We start from the raw sequence: 24,090 nt of genomic DNA, 5'->3' as shown, positions 1-24,090 counted from the left end.
CCCTGCTGGCAGCCAAGGGGGGAAGGAGCTCTGCCTGAGCAAGCAAAGGGGAGAGGCCTGACTGCACGAGCAGCTCCTGATACTGGTGAGGAAGAGAACTTCCTTGGGTGGCTTGAAGGATGTTTTAGCTGGGCAGCGTGAATTTATGTTATAGCCCAGGGGGGCTTATGTTTTGTTTGCTGTTTACTTACCGGTGGTTTGGGTGTGGCTATTAGGGGAAGGAGGAGGCCTCATTTTTGGGGACCTACTGCAGAGTGGGAACCCTGGCGCTAGCGAGGGCACAGCTTTTGGGGGCACAAACCCTGGCGCCAGCGAGGGTGCAGCTTTTTGGGGGCACAGACCCTGGCGCCAGCGAGATGCTGTCTTAAAAAGGCCAGGAGGTCTGGTACACCTGTGGTGCAGCTTTATTTTGGTAATTTTTTTTTGGACTGGGGGGCTGCAAGCGCGGGGTCGTCCCCTGGTTTTGGGCTTGTGACCCTTCGGCTGTGGGGGCTGGTGCCTGGGCCTCTGGGCCAGGCTCCAGATCGGAGCAGAAAAAGGGGCCACGGGCCTCAAGACAATGGAAAAGGCTAGAGCCTTGGAGTCAAACCCTGTTTAGTGGGTTTAGATGGGGAGGCCTCGCTAGAGAAAAACAGGGGTCAGTCCCACATAGGGGAAAGGCCCCAACATACACAATACAATAGGCATCCTCCTGCTCGCAAGAACATCATCATAATAATTTCCATCAAGACGTGGCAGGAGAGTATAAGGTGGGACATAAGAACCCCAAAGAAGGATCCAAGGGCACCTCATGCAAGGCGCAGAGTACTAGGAAGATGGTGCCGGGAAGGGCGACCTGTTACAGAGGCTCTCTATAGAAATGTAAACGGGTTTCACACATGTTCTGCTGCTGGGGTTTTGGTTGCATGTATCAGTCACAGTCTGGTTGAATGTTTCTGCAGTAGATTCAGTTCTGTTCTCATGTACACCCAGAAGGCCCCATTAATGTGAACAACATGGGAAAAGAGACAACAGGATATGGTTCCTGTGACTTCTTTATCAGTCTTCTTTTCACCTCTTCCCCTCATAAAACAAGCCCTTTGAGCTCCCTAAAGCTCTGCATTGCTGATAGGTTACAAGGAACCTTCCTAGCTCCCAACTTGACTCCTTTGCTTCCCACTCCATAAGCAGTGGCTGCCAAATGCCCGGCTCACATTTGTTTTACGAGTCCCCTGCTTCCGTGAGATTTTTTTTTTAATTTGAGCTAAAATGGATCCATAACCTTGTGGGACAAGGACATAAGCCCAGTTGCCAGTGCGCATGTACATGCTCACTTTTGCTCATGGTCTCTACTCTGTCTCTAGTGGGTTATGGAATAGAGAAAATCCCACACAATTTACTGATTCGTTTTGATGCACTGGCTGGGGGAGTAGTTAGCTGATTGCACGATTTCACAATGATTACACACTTAATTCATACAACACAATTTTATTTTAAAATTCTTTGCTACGCATATAACACTGCTTAGCTTTAAGAAACACCACAAACATTAAAAACACAATAATTACATATATCAGAAACAATGCTCCGAATGCACTTCCTTCCCAAACAATGCTATAAGAATTAGTGTTACAAAAACAACTACAATTACAACTAAAAGTTAAATTTGAATCAATACTATTATTTTTCATATTATACTTACAATACTAGAATTCCGAGAAGCCAAATACCAAAATATGGTTTCATTCCTCAGTAGTACGATTTAATGGGTTGGCCTCAGTAGTACGGTTCAATGGGCTCACCTCAGCAATATGATTCAATAGGCTGGCCTCAGCAGTGATAGGACTAAGTCCCCTTCCTTCAGTCCCTTTCAGGTGCTCCGCGGCTTCAGCGTGAACTAAGAGATTCGTGTTCACGGAGAGGGTGGTTCAGGTGATCAATCTGATCCAGCCGACACTTGCGATTCTTCCTTCGTTGTTCTGCAAGTATAGTCACCTCCAAATTGGGACAGCAAGTTACAGTTTTTATTGAGTGAGCTGCCGTCTTGGGCCACTCCTACTCAAACCTGTCACTACTCCCAAATTTGGGCTCGGATCTTACTCAACAGATTCTTTTGCTTAATAATTAGTTTCTTTTGTTGAGCATTTTAAATTACTTTTGGGGAACTTCCATATCACTGCAAATGACCTTTTCTTACCAATCTGGTCAAAAGGCCCTAGGGTTTGATCTCTCGGAACTCAGGATATTTGTTGTCTTTGTAAAAGACTTCTAAAGATAAAATTCAGATTAAGACTTTAAACAAAGTCAGGACCTTTTGCACGTAGTCCAAAAACAATGACCTAGATAAGGAGATAAATCTTATCTTCTTCCTGAAACTGGCTAATGGGCAACCATTACAAACATTCAAACCATTTCATTCAATATGACATACTCCCTACAATTATTCTTCATTCCCTTTATAAAATAAAACATTCCAGCAAACCAACATTAACCCCTTCTCCCAACAGATTACTGGGGCTTGGACTTACTAAGGAAAAAGAAAGCCTAGGAGAAGAGCTATTTTTGTTTGATTTATGTGCTGGCTGGGCTAAGGGAGAAGAAGCTGGGTGGAAGGAAAGCACTTGGGGAGGTGCTAATTGAGTGATTGAGTCTCAGGAGTACTGAGGGGAGTTAAATAAGGAAAACCAGAGCGGAAGACTCCTGCATCAGGATAGCGGGAACAATCAAGCTCCCAGCACTTCCTTCAGTTTGAGAGCAGCAATGCATATAGTGTGTGTGTGTGTGTGTGTGTGTGTGTGTGTGTGTGTGTGTGTGTGCATATTTGCCTAACCCCCTCCTTGAGTAATTCCTGCACACCAGGGTCCCCTTGCATCATTGTCACACCTGGAAATAGGGGCATGAAGGGGATATAGGCCTAACCCTAACTTTTGCTTCTCCTGGTGATATGTTCCTCTGGCACGTAGGCAGGTCACATTTCATACCGGGAGTGTTTTATGTGGTACTCTCCTATATGTCTAGGTGAATTAGAAACCCTTCTCTTGGTCCTCCCTGGAACCATGTCGTCCCTTATAAATCAGGAATGTAGATTTCAGATAGCATAACCTGGATTTTAAACAAGTCTTCATTATGCCCTTGTGTATGGCCTATGTGCACAATCCTGTGTGAATCCACAATTGGACCCATGGTATCTATTTTAGTTTTCCTATTATCTTAGAGTGGACAGATCCCATCCAGGTGGGCAGTGGTGGGTGGTTCAGGGCTCAGTCATTTGTTTCACTTGAGCAAAACAGATCCTGTTAAAAATTGGTCCTGGTGGGTTTAAGGATTAATTTGAAAAGAACCAAACACTGTTGAAAAAGTCATGGAAGGGCTTGCAGCTGTGTTTTACCTGTTGCAAGTGTCTGGGTTGTGCAGAGGCAATGGGGCATCAGGAGTGACTTGGCTAAGGCCGGGGCTTTCTCTTTACCTCTTGTGTTTCTAGCCCTGTTATACCTTGAATTCCCTTTCCTATAAGATAACAGCTCATGTCCTTCTGGAATACAAATAAAATACGATAAATTAAAGCACTCGGAATTAACAGTTGCCTGGGCCACCTTCCTAATACTGTCCTTGAAGGGGATACAGTGACTAGAGCTGGGTAGGAAGTGGGCAGAGTGTACCAACACTAATTTCACCCACCCACACTAAGCCCACTGAGGTATTTTGGTCCTGACCCTTGATCCAAGCTCTGCTAGGATTATGCTTTCGTGTTTTCAGTACCGAATGGGTGAGTAGATATGGTGATCATTCTCTCAGTTTTGTTTGAGTCCAGAAAAAAACCATGAGAATCCTGCACTGCTGGGAGCAAGCTGGCCGCTTGTTTCTTGCCATGCAGAAAGTATTGTGGGGGAGGAGAGGCAGACTCCCTCCAGCATCACTAGAGGTCTCTCTTTGTCTGTGCCTGCTTGTCTGGAGGGCAGCAGGAGAAAAATACATTGCTCTGAACAACTTCTTCATCTTGCACTTGACATGTCTCAGCTTCCCAGGGCATGGCTGCTCAGCTTGCTTTTATGGGCTGGATTCTCATGGCTTGGTGTTTCTCTGGGTGTATGTCCCAACCTCATTCTGAATCTTTTCTCCTTGTAAGATCTAGTTCTTTTCCAGCACCTTATAAAAGTTATAGAGCCTCCCAACTGAGTGATATCATTATTCCTATGTTCCAGGGTGGGAAATGGAAGTACTGGGAGGCAAAGTGATTTGCTGAAGGCATGGCTTGCTATCATCCATGGCTTTGTAACCTCAAGGCTAGACTACTACAATGTGTTCTACACAGGGCTGCCCTTGAAAACTGTCCGGAGGCTGTGGCTGGTATGAAACACAGCAGCCTGCCTTCTGACTGGAGTGGGTTGTCAGAAGCATATAAATCCAGTCCTCTAGAATCTGCACTTGTTCCCAGTAGCTTTCTAGGTACAATTCAAGGTTCTGGTTTTGACCTATAGGGTCCTAAACAACCTGGGTCCTATATACCTAAGGGTCTGCCTTCTCCTCTACGTTCCATTGTGATCCCTAAGGTCAGCCGATAACAGCCTCTTGCAAGTACCATCAATGCATCAAATCCAGTAAGTGAATGTACATAGGAGGTCATTCTTAGCAATTACTCCTCAGGTCTGGAACTCCCTCCTCCTTCTTGAGACAACCAGAGCCCAAGCCTGGACATCTTTTGGAAACACTTCAAGAACTTCCTATTTGGGCAGGCATTTACAAACAAAGCTAGGCACAAATGTTGTCTAGTAGGCCTGTGTTTCATTTCGATATTCTAGTTGCCTTTCTAAGTTGTTCTCTTCTCTTACTGTAAGCTGCCCTAAGCCTTTGTTGGGAAGGGCAGCGTACCATTCATATAAATAAATAAATAAATGACAGAAGCCATTATTAGGGCTAGTTAAAATTTAGATTATCCTGGCTCCCAGTCCTGTGTTGATACTATTAGACTTCACTTCTCAGACCAGACACCTGTGTAACTGCCTGTGCCTTTTCTGTATATTATCATCATCCTTGGCAATTCCTCACAGTTGAGGATGATTGTTTTCCATGATTGTCTTGTCTTATCTGTGGTCTGCAGATAGTTGATGAGGTGTATCCAGGATTGACAGACTCTGCTGCAACTTGGGCACATGTTTCTGTGTGGGGTGGGTGGCTCTGGGCTCTTGGTTTGTTCTGCAACATGCTGTTTCTGCCACTCTTGTTTTTCTGTTTCCACAGGTCCAGCCTACCATCTTTGGACAGCAGTTTATTAAGACCTAATACATAAGTCTGTGTATATAGGCCTTGGAGTAGGAGGTGGGACTCAGACTTAAGTTTGGATACCTTGGTGGCACTGACAGGTGCTGGAACCCACCACTGGTGCTGGAATGGAGGAAACAGCATTGGCAGAGAGCCAGGAGTGCCACTGTCATTTTGTCCAGGGGACAGGAGGAGCACACTTTGATTTGTTATGGGAAGCCATTGTTTTTTGGAGGTTCTCTGCCAAAATTAGATGCTGGCCCCATCTAGTCCCAATGAACATTGCTTCTGCTATATCAGACCAGTCCTTCTGAACAAAGGAACTGACAATTCAGGAACAGCTTGCATGTGATTTTGGGGATGTGAAGTCAAGCTGAGCCAGCAGTTGTTGCCTTAACCTGTGATACACTTAGTCTTTGAATCTATCTAGCCTCTAGTGGTGGAAGACCAAATCAGTAACTCATTGCCCTGTCCTCCTCTCCAGCTTCACTCCCTCCATACTCCCTTTTGCTGTATCATGAGCAGATGCCATTCGGCAGATACCTGTAACACCTGCAGAATTGGTGCCAGGTGGCAGTTTCTCAATAGTGAGAGACACCCAAGTCATGCTCACCCCTGGATCTGCCTCTTCACAAGGCCTTGCCAGCTGCTTCTTGTGACTGTGTATTAATTGAATTATCTTCTTCCTCACCTCTCTTTCATCATTGTCTGTCTACCTGGCATGTTCCAGGTAGACAGACAATGATGGTCCTCTGGAACATGGCCCTGGAGGAGCTCTCTGAGATTTATATGGGGTTAAGTGCTTCCAGAGCCTTGGGGATCTTTAAGGGAGCATCACAGAGCTTGATGACAGTGGGGATGGCAGAAAGCTGGTGTGATAGATTGAAAAAGAGGAGGTCATTGCTTGACTGCTGGGTGACATGCAGCTGTTGTGACAGGTGCACAATGTCTGTGCTCTGAACCTGCTGTTTCACTTAAACAAGGAAGATGGAGGGGACCACAATATGACTTGTCAGGTCTCTTGCAGCCTAGAGTGATAGTGGGTAGAGGTAAATGGTAGGGTCTTTTCTGATGGAAACATAATGGTGAGAAGATGAGGGGCAGTGGCACATACCCCCATCTTATGTGCTTTATTAGATGCCCTTTCTTATACATTGTGTTGCACGGAGCTCCCAAAAGAGGAAAGATCTTGTTTCCAATGTGACTCCCCTTCCAGGACCCTGCATTCCTCCAGGTCAGCACCAGAGACATGTAAAAATCCACCAGCTTATAAATAAACATTGAGAAAAACTAAACTGAGGAAGCAAGAGAAGAAACATCTGCCTTGTTACATACCACAGGCCAGTGCCAGCACTGAGTCTACTGTGTCCTAGCCAGAGCCCTTCCAAAATTCATCAGTACTTCTTCTGTATGCCACAGGAGGTGCTGCTGAGCATCCCATGATCCATCTCACTCCAACCATTGAACATCTGGCCTGTGCACAAGCCCATATGAAATTGGCTTTGACAGCTGAATTCTGAGGTTTGATTGAAACACATGGGGTGAAAGGCACAGCCGGGATATTCATTATGTTGCAGAATTGTGGACCCAGAGCCTGAGCTGGGCTAAATCTATGGGATCTGATATATGGACAACTTCCCTGTGGGAGAGAAACTAGCAAATTCACTGTGATCTGAAACCCAAGTGGTACTTGAACTCTGGGCTCCATAACTGATAGGTCAGGGCACTATCCCTTTACAGCATTATGGGTTGTTCCATAAAAACCCTGAGATACACACATTATCTTGTGAGCTTCTATAGGCTGAGGAACATGTGGGATCAAGGGAATTTATTCTTAGCTAGTCCACAGGCTAGAAAATCACCAATAGACCAAAGATTTATCTTCAACCTCATTTATTTCAATATAATGTGAAAACACTGTGTTTTTCCTCCATGCGTGTTTGTATGCAGATATGCATGCACAGTAAGCTATGTACAGTGCTGGTTAATGGCAAGTTTGTATGGGATCCCTCCTGAGCTGTAGGAAAGCCCAGTTTTCTATAATGCTCCATCAGATATTAATCTCTCTTGTGGCGAGGCAGTGAGTAGTGAGTATTCATTAATGAATATCTCGTAATCACACCAAGATCCTCAGGTAAAAGTATTGTCTCCCCCTGATTTTTGGAGTCAGATGTTGGAGTCTTTATTCAGGGCTTTTACCTAACTGAGCTCCCCTACTCAGAGGTTACAAATATTGAACCAGCATTTGTATATTATTATTATTATTTACTTTGGGGACATACAGGGCCTTTACATCTGTCTGATCCACAGTCATAGTTGGTCTGATTTTCAAATATACTGAGCACAGGAAATTGCTGCTGTTTTCAGTGGGATTCGTGGATGCTCAGAACTGCTGGAAATCTGGTCATATTCATTCTTAATCTGACTATGCTGTACATATGTGTCGCTGTATATCTGCATGAGTGTGGGAGGCATAAGGTGCATCTTGCTTTGTGTGTTTGCCTGTTTGTGTTTGTGCTTGCATATATATGTCTGTCCATGCATACACAGCCCTTAGCTCTGCCTGTGGAGTGTGGTACCCTGACCATGTGTAGCTTGGAGCTTGAGTTGCCATGTTACAACAGTAATTACAGCAGATATACTGCTCTGCTTGAGGGCTGCTGTCCCCAACTGACTGCAAGGCAGGCAGCCCGGCTCTACCACTGAAGTCTATTCATTTTAATAAGTGGGGACACCCTGTGTTATTAAGAAGAGTGTTTATTACTGTCGCTGTGTGCTGACAGCAGCTTCCATCATCGTTAAACGGCAGATGTGGGGGAGGAGGATAGGGAGCTGCGTGCTCCAGTCTCAAAGGCTAGGACCCAGCTGGCAAGGAGACAGGGGGCTGCAGACTTCCCTTCTCAGGCCCTAAAGTGAAAATGCTCTGTGGTGTGAGGGTCCCTTCTAGGAAGATGAACTGGCAAAGGAAGGCTGTGGGGGAAACAGGAAGGAGGCAGCTTTGTTCAGTATAATTTCCTTTGGGTTCACCATAAATGTTTGGCCAGCTAACTTGACCAAGCCATTCTTTGGGTGGATTCTGACCTGATTGCTTAGTACTGATCTTTTGAGAGGCCTTGCTGAGATGAAGGGTTTGGAGGCAACATGGTACAATATTAGGTGAGTGCCAGGAACAGGGGCTTGTCTTGGAAGGCGGGTTTGAGGTTGGCACAAGAACAGGTGTTGGCTCCCCCCACACATCAGTCTTTGTAGCAACACTGTGTTGTGGTGAGAACACTTCCAGTTTGCAGAGCCAACATACTTAACCTGTTTATCCTTTGGTCATGGAAACTTCAGTAGAAAGTGTCATGAAACCAGCACCTAAATAAAACAGGCCATGGCCTCAGGGGACTTTACAAACCAAACCCCACAAGGATTTCCTCTTAAAAGTATATCTAGTTTTAACAAACTGGCTTTGCACTATTTAAAAAAGGAGAACCTGGTTACACACCAGGAAATGCACAGGTATGTGCTGGGATGTCTTCGGTCACAAGTGATATGAGGTTGCTGGTCTCATAGAGGGAGTGATCATAGGAGAGATTTAAACACTGCAAATAATAGTCAGTGCCACATAACCAGCCATGATGGCTCTTTCTGTGCACAGGTGAGACCTAGGATTGGAAGAGCAGGATGTTGCATGTCAAGAGTAAAGCATGTCAACTAAGCTGTAGGAGGGTGAGGGGGGAGTGGGGTGGAGCTCAGGCCTGAAGGAGCAGTGAAGATGCGCTGCTAGGACTGTGTGAGGGGTAATTTGTCAGACACTGCCCGCACTCTACCTGGTTGTCCCAGGTGCTCATAGTCTTGGTTTCATAATACACTGCTGAGCTCAGAATGTGAGTTGTTTGAGGAGTTTCTGGAGTTGAACCACTTCTGCTGTCCTGGGTGGGGGGCCTGCTGTTATTTTCAGACAGGTACATGGTTTGCCCAATAATACTGGAGAGGAGGGTCCATTGCCTACTCCCCAATGCTTTAGAGAAACTCTTCATAGTTTCATAGTTAGTAGGGTCGGAAGGGACCTGAGCAGATCATCAAGTCCGACCCCTGCCATGGGCAGGAAAGGATGCTGGGGTCAAACGACCCCGGCTAAGTGATTGTCTAGCCTCCTTTTGAAGAACCCCAGGGTAGGAGCGAGCACCACTTCCCTTGGAAGTTGATTCCAGATCCTAGCCACCCTGACTGTGAAGTAGTGCTTTCTGATGTCTAGCCTGAACCTACTCTCAGTCAACTTGTGGCCGTTATTCCTTGTTACTCCCGGTAGTGCTCGGGGAACAGGGACTCTCCCGTTCCCCACAGGTCCCCCGGTGAGTTTATAGATGGCCACCAGATCCCCTCTCAGCCTTCTCTTGTGGAGGCTGAACAGGTTCAGGGCCTGTAGCTTCTCCTCGTAGGGCCTGCCCTGCTGCCCCCTGACCATGCGAGGGGCCCTCCTCTGGACCCTCTCAATGCTGTCCACATCCCTCCTCAAGTGCAGCACCCAGAACTGGACGCAGTACTCCAACTGCATTGCATATGTTCAATTTTTCTAGCTTTCATCCAAAGGACAAAAGTCTCAAAGTTTTAGTTTTTGAGCAACTTTATGGAAAAGAGTTTAAAAAAATTCTCCATGTTCTTTCCAGCTGCTCCTTGTCTCAATTTCTCCTCTTTGCTGTCCTCAGCTTCCTCCATCCCCAAGCTTCTAACCCTTCTTTCATTACCCACCACATCCCTTTCCTCTTCTGATTTACTTTCTTTGAGTGTTTTCTCCCCCTACATTGTCTCTGACGGCATGATAATGAGGAGGTTACAATATTATTGAGGTATCCCAGTCCCTAGCAGAAAGACACACTTCAAACACCAACCACGCTCCTCACTGCAGGGACAGTCTACAGGGACATAGGGGAACTCTGTGACTCTAATCCTTAGTCAGGTTAAGTATGATAAAGATTATGGGCGCTTGTACACGTGATGCCATTAACATGTACATGTGACGAAAATGTCACTTTGTGTGGCTTAATGGCATCACACTATACACGTTCAAGAGTTTTGAGGGTTTAAAATGATTTTGCACCGTTGCAAACTAAACTACATCCAGATGTAGTTTAGTTTGCAACGATGCATTACAGCTGTCAGCTCATCCCCCGGCCACAGGAGAGGTGGGCAGGCTCCACAGAAAAAAAGGATCCAGTCCCTCGCTGCTTCTGCCTTTAGCAGGTGCCTGTTGAAGGTATAAGTGGTGAGGGACCCAATCTTTTTTTTTTTTTTTTCAAGCCTGCTCACCTCTTCCACAGCTGAGGGGCAAGCTGCCAGTGAACCAAGTGACCCCTGAGCTGTGGAGGGCCCTGGTCCTTTCCTCCATGGTAGTGATGCCTGTGGGGCCACCCGGGAGGGCTGCTAGTGGGCTGGATGCTGCCCCAGCTTGGTGGTAGCACTCAACCTGATCCAACTCTTTGCCAACCCCAAGCTGGCTGGGACAGCACCCGGCCACTGGCAGCCTGCCTGGGTGGCCCCAGGGGGCACTGTTGCTGTGGAGGGAAGGACTGGGGCTCCCTGCAACTTGGGCCACATGGCCCACCTGCAGCTTGCCTCCCAGCCTCAGGCAGGTTCTGACAAAAAAACAATTGGGCCCGCTGTAACATGATGGAAAAGTTGAAATGGTGGCTTTTAATTAAAAACCCACCATTTCAATTTACGGAGCATAGAATGCAACCTTGGGGGTTAAACCCCTGCAACATGTATAATGCCCAATCTGCCCAAGGTCTGTACCCTTAAAAACAAATGGCATTGGTGGATTTCCTCTCATTTCCCATTATGAGAAATTGCTCTTTCAGCTGTGTCCCAACTCATGCAGGAGCAGCTCCACCCCAAATGTAAACTTTGAAGACACTAAGACCATTTACTGTTGAAAAACATTTATCTCTGTCATTAGACAACTACTGAGCCAAGTGATATATCCTGTCAGGCAACAGGTCAGCAGTAGTGAGGGGTGAGCTGGCAAGGGGAGATGAGGCTAGGTAGTCACAGTGAGATGGAAGACAGACAGGGGGACTTGAGCTCTCAATGCAGAGGGATACACAGAGGAGGAGTCTGATGGTATGTCTGCCCTACCTTTGTACTAAACCCAGGAACTCTGCTGGGAAGCACAACCTGTCCACTCATCCTGTTCTGCCTATACCAGCTCCTGCAAATGAAGCAAAGTATGTCTCAGCAGCCCTGGATATATACCCATTGCTGCTCTTAGGCTCTCTGCCTTCGATATGCTTATTGGCACTTACCCAGGACAGCTCTACAGCAGCTACATCACCTCACTTCTAGGATTTGTCAGATGTGGAATGGGAATGAGTGAGGTGGGGCAAGCTTCAGGGGACACAGTGAAAGACCAGCCCAGAGAGGCTTTGCTGCCACAGGGGAAGATAAGGACCTGCTATGGAGGAGAGTGCAGGCTGGCTGTTTTCTTCAGGTGGAATAATTCTGCCCTTCCGTCTTAGAATGATGCTGAGAGCTGGAAGCCAAAGACCCTGCTCCCTTGTTCTTCATGTTTTGGTGTCCTGACTTGATGACAGAAGTTTCTGTTGGTCATGTGCATGGGGCTGCCTCCTGGTTGCTTTGCTGGCCCTAGCTCTCCTCACTGGGGCTCTTCAGCCATGCATGACATTAAGGCTCCTCTAGGTCTTTGTAGGTTTTGCAAGGTTGATTGGGACCAGCGCATGTCACTCTAGGCCACTTCCTCATCACCATAACTCTGGGCTGAATAACAAGAGGCCGAGAATCTGCTAACGCAGGCCCTAGCAGAGCGCCCCATCACTCTCTTTTATGCGCCCTGGAGATTTATGCTGCCTATCTCCCTTCCCTTTGTCCACCAGCCGGGCCCTATAAGTCATGTCCCCCGCCTGACAGGTCACATGGCCTGTGCTGCTGCTCTGTCAGAGTGACTGATGCAGGGGGGTGATTAAAAGAGAGGAGGGGTGAGAGGTCAGCAGCAGACGGCATGATGGGAATGTGGGATGTAATTATCACTTCTGTGACATACTGCTGGGGGCTTTAACGGATCATCACATGAGCTGAAGGTGGGAACAGAAGCTTGGGGTGAGGGGAGTGGATGGACACAAGGAAAGAGCAAGGAGCCTGGGGGGCTGTATTTGCAAATGTGAGGGTATAAACCACACTCTCACCAAACTCCTGGAAACTCCTGAGGGCAGGATGGAGAAAGAGGGCACTGGGTGGGCAGGGACCTCCCCTGAGAACTCAGTTTCTTGTAAGCATTTGCCATCAAATGCAGACAGGAGGTATCGTTCTATCTGGGGAGGCTTCTGGAATGGAGTGACCACATTTAAAACACTGGAAATACAACCAACCAGTATGACCCTAGGTGCAGTTGCTCAGAAGTTGCATCTGTTGCTCTTGAATATGGATAGTGCGATTATTTAGAAAAGAAAAATTAAAGCATTAAAAAAGAGAAGGTGAGGTGAGTATTACATTGGGGGCAAGAGTGGCAAAGGGTCTAGAAGGCTGGTCCTTGCATAGGGCCCTCCCAACACTAGGCTTTACTATGCTCGCTGGTGCATTGTCATGCACATTGCATTTGTGCATTGGGATCTCTTACTGGAGCAAAACAGAGCTGCTTGGGTAGCACAGTCCTTTCTTAAACTAGATAAACAGACTCTTGAGGTCTCCAGGAAGAACAGGCTTATGAGAGAATTTGCATTGAGTCCTCATGTTCCTGCTGTACTTTGGTAACAGCTTCTTTGCATGTTTCTACATTGTTGCTTCTGGAGACACTGGAGACTTCAGACCTCTGTCTTGAAGAAGCTTTCTTGTGTCATGCAGACAGTAAAGAAGCACTGTCAATGGTTATGAATATAGTTCATATGATTGAATTTTATGCAGATTCAGGCCTTTGAGTACAGTATCTTTCTTGCCATGAGTAAAAGTAAGTACAATAACACCACCTGGGACTGGAAGAAGGACTGGGGGGGGGGAAAAAAGAGGGGAAGAGAAACTGAAGCAGCTGAATCTTTCTGTTCTAGAAAAGAGGAGTCCTGGCCAAGCCAAAATCATAGTCTAGAAATGTCTCACAGGTAACCATATAAATGGAAGAGAGAAATCAGTCTCTGATGATGGAAAGATGAAGAGCACTTGGCTGATGCTAAGGCTAAAATGGAGATTAGTAAAACATCTTTATTTACAGTAAGAAGTGTATGCCATGAACGGTACAGCTACACAGCAAATGCAGGGCCATGTAGAAACACCCAAGACTGGTCTGAATGAGCTAGCTCAGGTATCAAAAAAACAGTATAGCTGTGTTATCAAGGCACACCTAGACTAATACACCCTGCTTCTCAGCAGGGATAATTACCCTGGTGCGAGGCTAATGTGGCTGTATCTCTTCTGGTACCTGTGCTAGCTCATTCACAGCTAGCTTGGGTATCTCTATGTGGTACTACATTGTACCATCTAGATGTATCTGAAACCTGGTTAGTACTTCAGTGCTGCACTGATTTGGAAGGGGAGAAGGCTTGTAGGAATGGCACAGAGGAGCCTTGCAGGGAGTCAATGGGAAGACACCAGTGAACAGGCATCTGTTTTAGGCCTTTAGGAATGCTAGTTGTTCAGTCTCAGCTGATTCTACTTATGTTCTCCTGGGGTTTTGTCACTAGAGCTTGGATTTCTTGTTTTTGCAAATAGGCTTTTATAAATAGGGTTTGCACTGGAACTGGAAAATGCTCAGGGCAGAGCTTTTTCTGATCACCTCTGCAAAGCATCCTGTTGGCTAAGGTGCACCACTGAGAACTCCTAGCTTCCAGTTCATAGATTTCATAGACATCAGGGCTGGAAGGGACCTCGGAAGATCATCGAGTCCAGCCCCCCGCCCAAAGGGCAGGAAGTCAGCTGGGGTCATAGGATCCCAGCAAGATAAGCATCCCGTTTCATCCTGAAGGTGTTCAATGAAGGCGCTTGAACCACCTCCGGTGGCAGGCTGTTCCAGACCTTGGGGGCTCGGACAGTAAAGAAGTTCTTCCTTATGTCCAGCCTGAAACGATCTTGAAGTAGTTTGTGACCATTCGACCTCGTCATCCCTTGGGGCGCTCTGGTGAACAAACGTTCCCCCAGATGCTGGTGGTCACCCCTGATAAACTTGTAGGTGGCCATCAGATCACCCCTGAGCCTGCGCTTTTTCAGGCTAAAGAGCCCCAGGGCTCTCAGCCTGTCATCGTAGGGTCTGCTTCCCTGACCTCTGATCACGCTCGTGGCTCTTCTCTGGACTCTCTCAAGCTTCTCCACATCCTTTTTGAATTGTGGAGCCCAAAACTGGATACAGTACTCCAGCTGCGGCCTCACTAAGGCCGAGTACAGGGGGAGAATGACGTCCCGGGATTTGCTTGAGAGCAAAAATAAAAATGTTTGTGCACTCCCTGCTCCTCCATTGCAGAAATCTATTTTAATCCGTTTTTAAAAACACACTTATTCTCTAAAGCAATTGGCTCCAAAATGTGGTACCTCTACTTTTGCTATTTACACACTCTCCTTTTTCATCCCTAAAGCTATTTCTTTCGGATTTGGGGGTTCCCAGTTCCTGTCATCTTGCTTTAGTTCAATCTATTCTAGATGGAGCTTTACCTGACGATTGCCTAAAAACGAGGCGCTGAACGCCGCTGCTTAGCGGCGTTCCTGTCAGAGAGTGCATTTTGCACGGGTTCTGTGATTTGGATTGACATACCACTTGTTTCTGTATAAATATGAACTCGCCATTTTCTCAACCTCCTGAAACCCTCAATATTTTGGATCTTGGAAATGGCCCGTCTCCTTATATGGTACTGGAGCAGCCGCTAAAGTTAGAGAGAGAGTTTTGCTAAAAGCTCTTTCCATTCTGGTGTTAGAAAGGAAAAAGGAGAATTGGCAATTGGGAAATTCAAGTGCAACTGCTTTCTCCGCTTGGTTCAGTAGAGGCAGAGTTGCTTGCTGGCATTCAGAACTCACTCTCTATTCTCCAAATAGTTTTGAAAAATAACAGGGTTCAGAAGGATGCCAAGGTGGGCTAAGTGGAGAAACGTGAATGTAGTGGGTAGGGTGCGTGAGAAAGTCTGTTACTAGAAATGGATTTACCCTGATCTTGCAAGCTGCTCTGCAAGGGGGGATTCCTGCCCTGCAGGAAATCAATGGGGTCTGTGGGATGGAAGGGACAACCCAGCTTTTGGCATATTTTCCATACTCTATGGACCCCTGGATTTGCAGTTTAGTACATCTACACAAACAGCCATCTATCTTATTCTCATCCTTCTAGAACCACATGAAGGCTGTCACTCCAGCTCATATGTTATTCAGAGTTAATTCAGTGTCTGCAATTTTAGTCACTATATATGCGTCAGTTGTCAGTTGCCCCATCTGGCTCAGCAGGGGTCCAATGTTGCCTCTGCTTTTCCTCCGGCTCCCCACATATCTGAAAAAGGACTTTTTATTGTCCTTGATGCTCAAAGCTAGCTGGAGTTCAGTTGCAGCCTTGGCTTTCCTGGTCTGCTCCCTACAGGACCGGACCAGTGCAGAATAATCCTCCTTGGAGGCGACTCCCATCCTCCACCCTTTGTAGGCCTTTCTTTTTAGCCTCAGGAGATCTGCTAGGTCCCTGGAGAGCCAGTTCCTGAGATCTTCTCTGGAAGCACTTCTAGTTTCTGTGTCTCTAATAAATGTAGCTGCTAGGAGAGTCATAGATGTTCAGGCTGTTTGAAATAGCTTGGTCCCACACAATCAAAGGCCTTGAAGGTTAAGATTGGGAGTTTGGACCTCTGGAAGAACAGGGAGCCTGTAAAGGACAGGAAATGCTAATGTGATGTGCTTTGGCAGCTAGTCTTCTAGCTGACAATCACAAACCTGGATCAGATGTGTGGTTTCCCCTGTCTTGTATCCTTTCTCTCGTAGCAGATTCTTTAGAAGAAAGTACAAGAATCTTGCAATAGACGATGTAGACCCCACTGATCCCATGATTCTCAACAAGCTTTTCTAGGTAGTCCCTAACCTGTTCTTTCACCACTGAGTGCTGCTCACCTCCTCCTCAAAATGTGATGCCCAGAAAGACCACAATAGGTCAGAATGTTTTTGACATTATGGATGCCTATTTAAACCCGATCCCTGGGTTTATCTTGTGAACCATGTTAGCACAACCTAACACACCCTGGTTGAGAATCATGGGATCAGTGGGGTCCACATTGCCTATTGCAAGATTCTTGCATCTTCTACTGAATAATCTGGTACTAGAGAAAGGATATAAGACAGGGGAGACCATGCATCTGATCCAGGTTTGTGATTCCCATGTTCCAGTTAGAAGACTAGCTGCCAAAGCACATCACATTAGCACTTCCTGTCCTTTATGGGCTCCCCATTCTTTATGAGCTCCCCATTCTACGTTAATCTAGTGCAGCTTCTGGTAAGAACATTTGCAGGGTAAGTCAAATTTTAAGTGCGTGCTAGACTTCATTAACAGTTGCACATGTATTAGCATTTATGCTAGAAACCTGCTTCTGAGGTAGACATCCAGTCAGACCATGGGTACTGTGCCATGTGACTTTATGACCAAGCAGGACTAACAAACTCATTTTAAATTTCAGATACCTGCAACAAACCTCTCTTCCATCTTCAGGCCTAGATTCATTCTCTGAAATTATTTGATGGTTTCCAGATACATTCACGAAACTTGTAAGCTGCTCAGGAACAATTTGTGAACAGACAAACAGGAAATTCAGCAAATAGTGTGTGTGCTAAGAATTATTTACTGAGCTCTAGGGCAGAAGCAAGAGAATGAGCAAAACCAGCTGCTCCTAGTCTTTCTAGGGAAGAGGCTTGCTGCATGAAATGCTTTGCAGTGTGTTGCTTGGGGATAGCCTGAGTGCAAGGGGGAAAGAAAAGGGGAAGGGGAATTTACTAAAAACAGTTCTTGGCAGTGGGGCTTGTGGGTGGTAGATGATGAGATGGGGTGGCAAAAATAAAGGGATTGGATGATAATAGGGAGAATGAGAGCAACAGACAGAAGTGGGAGATACCAGAGGGTGGGGGATTAGAAGTGGGGAGGGGAGAGAGAGAGAGCTAGGAGAAGACAGCGTGACTGTGTCTGATCTACACTGACGAGTACCAATGTTAACTGTCACCTCTCATCTCCAAACTAAATCACACCTGGAATTGGAGGCAGCGAGGAGCTGATAGAGTCAGCCTCAGAGAGCCGACAAGTCAATCAGAGCGGAGATGCGTGGAGAGACACCAGCTTTATAGGGTTCCGTGCCTTCATTCATCCTGGGATTTACACCTGTCAGCTTCTGAGTAGGGGGAGGAGTGGAGCTCACTTCAGCACCACTTAAAATGGGACAAGAGAGACATGTTTCCCTGGGACACACACATTGCTACAATCACCCTCTGCTGTCCTCTTCCTTCGAGTTCACATTTTACATTACAGGGAGCTCAGTGTCCTTAGCTAGGGAATCCAAAGGCCGGCTCACGTCCTGGAGCAAGGGAGAGGGCTGCTTGGGCCTTAGGACCTGCAGAATTATTCTTAGCACAACAACCATGCCCCAGATCGAAATCGTGAAGGGGAGAATTGAGCATCTGCAGTCTTTGCCTTGTGACTGGCTGGCACTTTACTAGGGGCACAGCAGAGGTTAACAGCTAGTCTTGCTGGCTGAAAGAAGGCATGAGGTGCTAGGTAAGCTGCATGAGCCCTTTCAATCCTGCCAGGTACCTGTATGGTTTCCTGACATTGTCCTGGTATTTATTAGAGGAGGTCAATATGTGCCAGACCAAAACACAAACACCCTGCCAGCTGCCTCCTCAAGTTATTCATAAATACTCTGCTCTCCTATTAAAAGAGCCTCCAGATCAGGACTCTCCCTGCTGGCTAAGTCCTGGGTACCAAAGCTTGTGATACAGGCATTGAACAGCCTGATCTCTTAATCCAGCTGTGTGTATTCATTTGAAACTGAAAGCAGCTCCTTTTTGTCGTCTGCTTCTCAGCATTAACTTCTCTTTGATGTAATTCTTGCTTCCGATGCTCTCTCCCTTCATGGGGAAGATTAGTGTGAAATTGGCCTGCTTCTCCAGAGACTGCAGTGTTAAGCCTCCAACACTTGGTCCTTATTGGAAATCCTTAACCCACATGAGGGAGTGGGGAGAAGAGTGTGGAGGGGGGGTGTGTGTAAAATTCCTATTCTTCATTCCAAGAGGGTCTGCTCCTTCTTTTCTTTTTTGCAGATCTGAGGCTGCGGCAACTGGTGTAGAAGGGAATGGGAAGTATGGCCTCAGGGATGGAGTTCTCCCTGCATTGTTATCTGCAGTATTACTTTCTTGGAGCCATAGAGGTGTACGGTGCTTTACAGAATGAATGATGGTTCCCCACCTGAGAGAACATACCATCTAGAGGTGAGAAAAGAAGAGGACAATGCTAGGGGTAGTTCTTGACATTGAGACACTCAGAACTGCTAGGGGCAGGCATCTTGGGCATCAGTGAGAGTGTAAAGAATAAACCTGCTCTGTCTTGAGGAGCATTGACTCTTGAGAGTTATGTCTTGAAAGTTAATTTGTAAAGTCCCTTATGGCTAAAAAACCTCACTAAAGAAGGAACTTGGAGAGGTGGGGTGTATTGGAAGACAGGGCCAAGAAAGGAGTTCCATGTAGAACCATACATGTAGTTCTATATGTCCCACTTCCCCTTCCTGCCATGATCAGACATATCTCTACCTTCAAATTCTGTCTCAAAATTCATGTCTTTGTGGTGCTTAAACTAGATTCTTTGTGTTTATGATGAACATCAGCATCACAATGAACTGTGTGGCCCTCAGGATCATGTATTGCTCATACAAATCATAAGATCTTCCTAATCTGTTCAAGTTTGGATACCTGCCCGCCATTGGTTTCTGAAGCCCTTTGTCCACCCCTCAACTCTAAATGCAGGGGGCAGAGATCAGTGTGCATTGCTATGCATCCACACATGAGGAATGGGAGTGGTTCAGTGATTCTGAAATTTTCTGAGACAAAGAAAGAGATGTGGTTTCCAAGGAGTGAACTTTAAATTCATCTCCATAAATAAGTGAAAATCCCAGTGTGTCTACCTCTGTGCCTCTTTGATCCAGATGAGATGTTAATGAAGAACTCCTTTTCTCATGAACTGCAGAGTCCTGGATCACCATGCATACTCCTCCCACTTTTGACTTAATCTCTGCTGCTCCCTTAAACTCTCCTTTTCTCTCACTTTGACCCTGCTCCATATCTTCCCTCATATATCCCTGGTCTCTGCTCTTGCTTCTTCATCCCCCCTCCAACCATCTTTCCATATTTCCACATTACTTCTCCAGTGTCTGTTCCCCCTCAGTCAGCCTTTTTATCTACGCTTTCTGCTCCTTCCTCCTCTTGCCTTCCTCTCTCATCTTTCTCAGTCTTTGCTTCTCCACACCAGCCCTTGCCTCTGTTCTTCCTTCCTTCCCTTCTGCTTTGGCCCTGGTTTCTGCTTCTCTTCTCCTCCCCCCACCCACCCCCCTCAGTCCTGGTCTGTTGCCCTCCTCACATACACTCAGTGCCATTATCTCAGGGAAGGGCCTTGAGCACCCCCCTTAGTTTAGCCTTGGTGCTTCCTCTCACTTGGATACCCCCTCCCTCTCTCAGGTCCGCAAATCACTCCTTCCCATGTCAGCCAGCAAATTGGTTTATCCTCCCCCCATCCCAGCTTTCATTACCTCGCCGAAATGAAGCGATATCTCCTCGGCGGAGGCTTCCCAGAGCTGCAGCCGGTACCCAAATCATGAGAGCTGGCATAATAAATGAAGACAAAGTGTCGGCGGCCTGGGCCATCTCTCCCACCGCGCCACTAGCCGCTGCCAGCTTCATTATTCGCTTAAGTTGCCGGAGAAAATTACTTAACCCTGACCCGTGTATTAGGGCCCTGTATTAATGCTGCGACAGGCGTCTCTTACAGCAAAGAACAATTTATTAGAGCCGAAACAGGCTGCTTTTCTCTGTCATTTTTCCAATCTGAGCTTTGAACACACATCATTAAACTTGTCTGACTCTCTCCCCTTCTCCATCATTCCTTTTTTATTTTTTTAAACAGAAAGCGCTGTAGAGAATGGAGATTGTTCTGAACCTGCTAACAGAGCACCTCGGACTTTGCCCCCTCCCTTCCGCTCTCTCTGGTTCTCCCCCCACACCATTCTGAATCTCCATCTCTCTACCAAATTCAACCTCAGCCTTTTCTTTCTTTGTAGCTTCCATTCTTTTAAAAAAGTCTTTCTTTGGAAAGACCATCTGTCTCTCTGTCTGTCTCTTTCTTGAGGTCTGTTATTCTGTCCTGTTTGTCTCTTCTCTTTTCTCTATCCCTAGAATTGTTGCACTTGAGGAGTGATTCTGAGAATGATACTCTCTGTTTCTTGTATGCTTAGAGACCATCCCCATGCCCTGTGGAACGCATGGACCTTCTCAGAGATGATCATAGCATTTTGGAGCTGCACTGTGAAATAGTTTGTGGCCCTCCCTCTCAATTCTTTCTCATCATAATCTTCAGAAGAACACGAGAGGTGCCATGCTGGGTCAGACTGAGATCCATCCTGCCTAGTATCCTGTTTTCTCACAGTAACACATAGCAGGTACTTTAGAAGAGTGCAAGAAATAGGGCATGTCATACCCTCTCAGTCACCAGGAGTCATAGATTTAGGGATGTTCTGAGCCTAGGGTTCTATCCCTGTGTTTAATACCCCTGATGGACTTGTCCTCCATAAATCTGTCTAATCCCTTTTTGAACAGTTTTACTATTGACCTCCACAACATCCCCTGGCAATAAGTCCTACCAGTTATTTAGATATTGTGTAAAAAAGTACTTCCTCCACACAGTCCAGTCCTGCATATCAAGATCACATCACTGTGCACAAGAATAGTATGGGGATTGTAATGAAGCTCCATAGGAAGATTCTTTGGGGCCCTTCAAAGCTTAAATGACTCTTTGAATACAGGCTGACACTTCTCCTGTCTCCTCTGCTTCAGACAGAGAACAGCCCAGCTACTTTGCTTGTGCCTGGATGGATAAATTTGAAAGGAAGAGTCTTTTTAGGTGTGGAGTCTGTGAAGGAAATGTTGAGCTCCACCTGTCAAAGGAGTTCTGTGCGCTTCAGGTTATTTTCTGTCTCTCTTTCTCCAGTTATTTCATTATAAACTCCACAGTTGACCATGATAATACAACAACATCAATGCAAAAAGTAACCATCCCAGCCGTTTCACTTAGACTAGAGGTCAGCAACCCCCGGCACGTGTGCCAAGCACAGCACGCGAGGCCATTTTGCTCAGCACATCACCGCCAGCCTGAGCTTTAGGCAGCTGGAGCGGGGGGGAATAAGGCAGGCTCAGCTGCAAGCCCTGCTGCAAGCAGCCCGGGCTCTGTGGTTGGCAGCAGCTACCCAGAGCCTGGGCCAGTTGCAGCCAGGAAGCTGCAAACATCTGCTTTGGGCTCCAGCAGTAGCTCCATACCAGCAGGTGCACGTGAGCCTTGGAGTGGATGGTGGGGGAGCAGCCTGAGGCAGCACAGCTGATGACTGGGCTCCAGAGCCCAACGCAGCAACGCCCCTGTTTTGTAGCCAGCCTGGCCTCTGGGCAGCTGCAGCAGGCTCCACAGCCCTGGCATCAACTCCATGCTGGCAGCGACTGCATGTGCACCTCAGAGTGGACAGCAGGAGGGCTGTGCTGCCTCAGGCCCTATTCCCACCATCCGCTGTGAGGCGCACGTGTACCCGCCAGTATGGAGCTGATCTGGAGCCTGGAGCCACTGTTTGCAACCTCCCAGCTGCAGCTGGTGCAGGCTCCGGTAGCTGCTGCCAACCACAGAGCCCAGGCTGCTTGCAGCAGGGCTTGCAGCTGAGCCCCCCTGACTCCCACCTGCTCTGAGCCCAGCCCCGACCCAGCCCCCCACCAGGATGAGGCTGGTGCTTCTCCCTGCCAGGAGCGCTGCACCTTTTGCAGGCTTAGCTATGTGGGGTGGGTGGGTGGTTGGGCTGATGGGCAGGCTCTGGGCCGGGACCTTGGCCAGCTGCTTTGCAGCCTAGGGGCTGGCTCCCTGGGAAAGCACGGGGGCTCTGGCAGGACTAGGGCATTGTTAGGTCGGACTTTCTCCAGCAGCCCAGGAGCCCGGCTCTGTGCACCCATGCATCTGGTTCTGTGTGTTTGTCTGCCTCTCTCTGGTTCTGTGTGTCTGTGCACGCACACATATGTCTGGTTCCGGATGTGTGTGTGCATGTGCATGTGTCTGTTCTGGGTGTGTTCTGGTTCTCTGTGTTTGTGCACGTGGTTCTCTGTGTGCGTGTGTATGTGTCTGGTTCTCTCTCCTCTTTCTCTTATTTGTCTTTTTTCTATCTCTTTCATTGCAACATGCTCACCAAAAAAAGAATACACAACGACAAAGGCAACAATTATGATGATATGATGATTAAATATACTATATGCAGTGCATCCTCCCATGTACACCCCCCCCCAGTTTTGTTTTTCTGGCATGCCAGCACTCCAGCACCTTCCAAGATAGACATTGTGGTTTTTTCAGCACTCCGGACAAAAATCGTTGCCTACCCCTGACTTAGACATACAGAGAGAATACTAATGGATGCAATACAATAAAATAAAGGGTCATAGTTCATTTTAATTCACTAGCCTCAAGTTGTATGTATTTGTTCTAGTTACTTTCCTTGATTCCTTTTCTCCATGCACCATTCTGTCCATTCCCAGCTCGTTCTTGTCACCTGCCTGTCTACCTAACTGGTTTTACGATACACCCATTCCTGTAATATTTAAGCTGTCATTTTGCTTCCTTTTTCTATTGTTTTAAGCTGTTTCTTAGAATCATAGAAACACAGGAAATTAGGGTTGGAAGGGACTTCACAAGGTCATCTAGTCCAACCTCCTGCTCAAAGCAGGACCATCCCCAACTAGATCATTCCAGCGAGGGCTCGCTCGCTCGCTCTTTCCTTCTTTCTTTCTGCAAGGGTTACAACCCCCTGATTCTTCTCCTGTTCTCATTGTCCCATTCTTCTCATGTTCCTGCCCTTCTGGCATATTCCAGTCTTGCCTAATAATAATTCACACTTTAAAAAACATTAACTGGTTGTAACCCTTGCAGACCCTTAAGTTGGTCACTAAGTACTATCTACACAAAGAAGATGGGTTAAGACCAAAGTTGTCAAAGGTGTGCACTCATTTTAGGCACCCATTTTGAGCCACATAGGGCCTGATTTTCCCACCTAAGTGCTACTGGAATTATAGGTCTGTGACAGTGTGTCAGGTTGTACACACACATGGAAGCAACCAGAATCTGCAGGTACATCTGGAAATTTAGCTACTCATGATGTGGCCAAGGTCACAGAGGAAGGAAGTGTCAAAGCTGGCCTTAGAATTAAGAGCTTGGGCCACTGGTTGAGGCTGTCTGCCATACTTTTACATTTTCTCTTCCACCACCCTATGTGGCCTGAGACCACGCAAGCTGCTTAGCTGAGGAGCTGGGAGGCAGCCTAAGGTGGCCTAAGTGGCAAACCAGATCTAAAAATTTGTATTGGGTCTCCCTAGTCACTGACTGAAAATCCTTAGACTGGAAGTTAGAAGACAGTTTCTAACTGTTAGAGGAACAAATTTTTGGAGTTGTCTTTCAAGCAAAGTAGTGGGGACAAAGAACCTGAACTGCTTCAAGATGGAATCCCACCAGGTATTTGCAATTCCTGTGGCTGAGCTGAAAGTTAACTCTATATCCATGCAGGAGGTGTCTGATAATCTGCTTTGGGTTTCTTCTGGTCATCTGCATGGGTCAAGAAGGACTTTCACCACTTGTGAATGCTTTATAGG

At 46.9% G+C, this 24,090-nt stretch overlaps 1 long non-coding RNA gene across 1 annotated transcript in view; it reads left to right on the top strand.

Annotated features, from left to right (window-relative positions):
- Positions 1-18,661, top strand: part of LOC102370749 — a 46,763-nt gene extending 28,102 nt beyond the window's left edge. The window contains exon 3 of the long non-coding RNA XR_322837.3: positions 18,481-18,661. This is a non-coding gene — a long non-coding RNA (uncharacterized LOC102370749). The remainder of the gene's footprint in view (positions 1-18,480) is intronic.
- Positions 18,662-24,090: the final 5,429 nt, after the last annotated feature.

Source organism: Alligator sinensis, unplaced genomic scaffold, assembly GCF_000455745.1.
Source record: "Alligator sinensis unplaced genomic scaffold, ASM45574v1 scaffold280_1, whole genome shotgun sequence".
In the NCBI taxonomy this organism is placed as follows: Eukaryota; Metazoa; Chordata; order Crocodylia; family Alligatoridae; genus Alligator; species Alligator sinensis.
This window is presented reverse-complemented; position numbering and strand designations above follow the sequence as displayed.